The sequence below is a fragment of the Scylla paramamosain genome, chromosome 20 (assembly GCF_035594125.1).
Source record: "Scylla paramamosain isolate STU-SP2022 chromosome 20, ASM3559412v1, whole genome shotgun sequence".
NCBI lineage: Eukaryota > Metazoa > Arthropoda > Malacostraca > Decapoda > Portunidae > Scylla > Scylla paramamosain.
In genome coordinates, this window is record NC_087170.1 from 9,673,995 (window position 1) to 9,678,994 (window position 5,000).

The following is a 5,000-nucleotide window of genomic DNA, read 5'->3' on the forward strand; positions in this document are numbered from 1 at the left end:
AGGATGAGTCAACTACAGGGGAACAAGAAATACAAAATTTACGTGACAAGAAAACACAAACGCAGATTAACCAAAACACACACACACACACACACACACACACACACACACACACACACACACACACACACACACACACACACACACACACATTTAGCGTAACACAACGTAACACAAACCGAAAGAAAACGAAAAATAAAAGTTTAACCTAACAACAACAACAACAACAACAACAATAATAATAATAATAATAATAATAATAATAATAATAATAATAATAATAATAATAATGAGGGATGAGGATTAAAGATAGAGATTAAAACAAGTAAAGCGAGAAGAGATAGAGCACGCCTGACCTCATCTTCAATATCTGCACTAGTAACACGCTAAGCAGGTTTACTCTCTCTCTCTCTCTCTCTCTCTCTCTCTCTCTCTCTCTCTCTCTCTCTCTCTCTCTCTGCCTTGAACCTCAATATTTGCCTGTAAGTAATAAACACAGGCAAGTTTTTATCTCTCTCTCTCTCTCTCTCTCTCTCTCTCTCTCTCTCTCTCTCTCTCTCTCTCTCTCTCTCTCTCTCAATGAACTACCATATTTATGAACGAGTAACGGACTGATCAAGCAGGTTTACTCTCTCTCTCTCTCTCTCTCTCTCTCTCTCTCTCTCTCTCTCTCTCTCTCTCTCTCTCTCTCTCTCTCTCTCTCTTTCTGGGTCAAACAAGGAATCTCTGCTCCGGTTCCTTTAGTTTCCTTGTGTTTTCTTTCTTCTTTATTTACCTATTCACGTCTTTGTTTTCACTCCATTTGGTAAGATAGAAAGGCCTGCCAACATTTTTTCCTCCTATCTTTATCTTCTCTCGTTTTCTTATTTTCATTTATTCGTCAGAGGCAGTGAGGGTATTTTCTTCCTTATTTTCTTATTTTGTTTTGTTATTATCTTATTTATTTGATCTCTCCTTATTTGTTCACAGTTATTACATCATCTGTTTGTATCTACATTTCTTTATTTTCTTTTTTTTGTTTTTATCTCTTCTCTTTCCCCTTGCATCAGATCTGTGTTTATTTGTGTCATTATTCATTTATCTATTTAACAATCTACTCAAGTTTATTATTATTACTATCTCCCCCCTTACGTCTGGTCTACATTGTTATTATTATTTTTTTTCAGTTTCTTTTTTTCTATTTCATCTCTTTATTCATTTTCAACACTTCGTCATCGTTTGTGTTTAGTTTTCTTTTTTTTTTTTTGCTTTTTCCTTTTATTTACTTCCTTACTGCTCTCTTTTTCTTTTAGGTTTTCTTTTTTCTTACGTTTTCCTTTTTTAATTCTTGGTTTCTATTTTTTTTTTTTTTACTGTATTTCGTGTTTATTTCATTTATTCGTTTCCTTTTCTTTTTTTTTCCCCAAAAATTTCTTACTCGTATTCTCATCAACGGAGACAAATATTTTCTCTCCAACATCTTTCTTCTATCACAATTAAAATCAGGTTAAATATAGCTCTCTCTCTCTCTCTCTCTCTCTCTCTCTCTCTCTCTCTCTCTCTCTCTGGAAGGGTTCACTTTAATTAAGTTTGGCATAATAAGATGCGTTTTTTTTTCTGTTCCTTCCCAAACAATTTTTCCCCTCTTTTTTTCCCCTTGCAAGTTAACGCCCCACGCAACAGCATGAAAGGATGTGAGGAGAGGCGGTTATGACACCCTCACCCTCTCTCTCTCTCTCTCTCTCTCTCTCTCTCTCTCTCTCTCTCTCTCTCTCTCTCTTTCTCTTTTATTCACCTGTTCGTTATTTTCCAGTATCATTGAATCTACGTAGCATTTCTCTCTCTCTCTCTCTCTCTCTCTCTCTCTCTCTCTCTCTCTCTCTCTCTCTCTCTCTCTCTCTCTCTCTGTCTCTCTCTCTTTGTGTAAGTGTGGTTAAGCTTCCTAAACATGTTAAGGTCACATTCTCTCTCTCTCTCTCTCTCTCTCTCTCTCTCTCTCTCTCTCTCTCTCTCTCTCTCTCTCTCTCTCTCGAAGTGGGTCAGAATAAGTAAGTCATGTTATACTGATACGCACTATCTCTCTCTCTCTCTCTCTCTCTCTCTCTCTCTCTCTCTCTCTCTCTCTCTCTCTCTCTCTCTCTCTCTCTCTTCTGTATTCTTTATCAACACTTTCCTTTTCAAGTTCAGTCCAATTAACTTCGCTACAAAAGACTAATGACAAGTTTTTTTTCCCTGTTTTATTTTTTTCCTTGTCGCTTTCTTCCTTCATCTTCTTGAGAATATTTTCCTTTTCGTTCTCCTCCTGACTTTCCTTTCATTTCAGTGTGGTGGTCTCTTTATTGTCTCTTCTTTTCTCTTCCTTCATTTACTCTTTTTCGAGCTTTCATTTTTATTATTTTCTTTTCTTTTGAAGTTCGATATTTTTTTCTTGTTTAATAATAAGATCATATTTTTTAAAGTTATATAATTTCTTTCTTTCTTTTTTTTTTGTTCGTTTCATTCTCCATTTCTCTTCTTCACGATTATCTCTCTTTTAATTCATCACTTCTTTTTTCGTCTCTATATTTACTTACTTTCTTCATTTTCGTTTTCTCTTTTCCTTTGCTATTCTCTTTGACAATTACATTCTATCTTTCCTTCTTCTTTTCCAATACTTTCGTTTCCTCGAGACATTTTCTTCTTATTTAACTTCGTCTTGCCTTCATCATCTTCTTCCTCTTCTTTGCATATTTCCTCACCTTTCTCACTTCCTTTAGATCATTTTCTTTAACCATCTCTTTTATCCATTTTCCTTTTTTTCTCTCATTTCTTTTGTTTATGATTTCAAAACTTTCTTTGTTCCTCATTTTTTTTTTTCGAATTTTCTGAAAGACTTGATTTCCTCGACTTTTTTCTTCAATATATTTTTTCAGACATATTTTCCAGGACTCAATGTTGTTCCCAGTCTTTTTTTTTTATTCCCTTGAAGATTTTTTTCTCGATTTTTTTTTTCTTTCTCTTAGTGACTTCGACTCTCGTTTTCTTTAACTTCGCGTCCCGTTTTCCTTGGGTTGGGTTGGCGAGGGGGTCTTCGTGTTACGCGCTAAGTCTCCGCCATTACGGGGCGTGTAAAACTTGCAAACTCCCTTCCTTGACACACCCTGTAGGAGGAGGAGGTGGAGGAGGAGGAGGAGGATGAGAATGAGGACGAGGACGAGGACGAGGAGGAGGAGGAGGAAGGGTACAAGATGAGAAGGACCACCATCTCCCTTCCGTTCTCTCTTGCATCCTCCTCTTCCTCCTCCTCCTCTTCCTCTTCCGTTTCCACTTTCCGGAAGATGAAGGGAAAAGTCACAGTAAGAAGTCTTGATCTCTTCTCCTCCTCCTCCTCCTCCTCCTCCTCCTCCTCCTTCTCCTCCTCCTCCTCTTCTTCTCATGTTGCAGCTGACGCGGTGGTGGTGGTATGGATAGTAGCATAGGAGGAGGAGGAGGAGGAGGAGGAGGAGGAGGAGGAGGAGGAGGAGGAGGAGGAGAGGAGCCTGACTTCTTGGTTCAGGTGAAGAAATTAAAAGTCAACAAATGAAAATGTAGATCTCAGGTAAACAAAGGTGCCTCCCTCTCTCTCTCTCTCTCTCTCTCTCTCTCTCTCTCTCTCTCTCTCTCTCTCTCTCTCTCTCTCTCATTAATAATTCTTTACCCTCTACTTCTTCCTTTACTCTTACATTTTCCTTTTCATTTTACCCTCTCTCTCTCTCTCTCTCTCTCTCTCTCTCTCTCTCTCTCTCTCTCTCTCTCTCTCTCTCTCTCTCTCTCTCTCTCTCTCTCTCTCTCTCTCTCTCTCTTATCATCATTTATCTACTATCCCTTCTTTCATTTTTTTTCCGATTTTCATTTCCTTTTCCAGTACCTTAATAACTATCCTCTCTCTCTCTCTCTCTCTCTCTCTCTCTCTCTCTCTCTCTCTCTCTCTCTCTCTCTCTCTCTCTCTCTCTCGCCCACACACTACCACTATGCGTAATAATTATTGGGTGCGTTTTTCATTTCGACAGGAGGAAAAAAAAATATCTAAATACAAATATGAAAACACGCATATCTTTTTTGTGTTTGGGTGAGAAACGAGAGAGAAAAAAGACATAATTTGTTGGAAATATATTTACTTTACGCTCTGTGTGCAAATTAGGAAGGGAAAAGAGGGGAAAAAGAGGGAAAAAGAGGGGGAAAATAGGAATGAATAGTCGATGTGTGTGTGTGTGTGTGTGTGTGTGTGTGTGTGTGTGTGTGTGTGTGTGTGTGTGTGTGTGTGTGTGTGTGTGTGTGTGTGTGTGTAGAAATGATAGAGGGATGAAGGAACAGATGAGATGGGTAAACTGGAAGGGATGGGAGCGAGGGGACAGATGGGAAATGGAATGGCGTGAGAAAAGGGGAAAGAAAGGGGAGAGTGATGGGCGAGGATGTGGGGAGGAATGTGAGAGGGGAAGGAGAGAATAAGGTAGAAATAAATAATGATGACAAAGAGGAAGAAGAAAATGGAGAGGATGAAGATAAAAAAAAAGAAGAAGAGGAATAAAACGAAAAAAAGAGGGGAAAGGAAGAACTGTGAAGAGGGGACAGGGAGAGAGGATACCGTACAAGAGGTGAGAGGAATATGAGGGGAAAATGGGTGTTTAGGGAATGTTTAGGTGTGTTGAGGAGAGATATGGGGGAGTGAGGGGAGAGGGGATGAGGGGAGAGGAAAGAGACGGAAGGAAAAAGAGGAAGACATGGAGAAAAGTGAGGGAAAATAGAGACAAGAGAAATGCGTGTTAGAGAGAGAGAGAGAGAGAGAGAGAGAGAGAGAGAGAGAGAGAGAGAGAGAGAGAGAGAGAGAGAGAGAGGATCAACAACAGGGTGGGGAGTGTTGTAATATTTAGAGAACTGTGTCAGTGTTTCTCTTTCTTTCATTCTCTCTTTCTCTCTTTCTTTTCTATTTTTAATTTTATCATTATTTATTTACCAATTTTTGTCTTATTACCATAGATTTTCCTCTCTTCATAACTCGTCTT

General features: G+C 38.7%; 1 protein-coding gene across 1 annotated transcript in view; it reads right to left on the reverse strand.

Annotated features, from left to right (window-relative positions):
• Positions 1-5,000, reverse strand: part of LOC135110272 (mucin-2-like) — a gene marked incomplete at its 5' end in the record, with an annotated part of 62,905 nt that overhangs the window by 23,373 nt on the left and 34,532 nt on the right. The gene's annotated exons all lie outside the window — the stretch shown is intronic.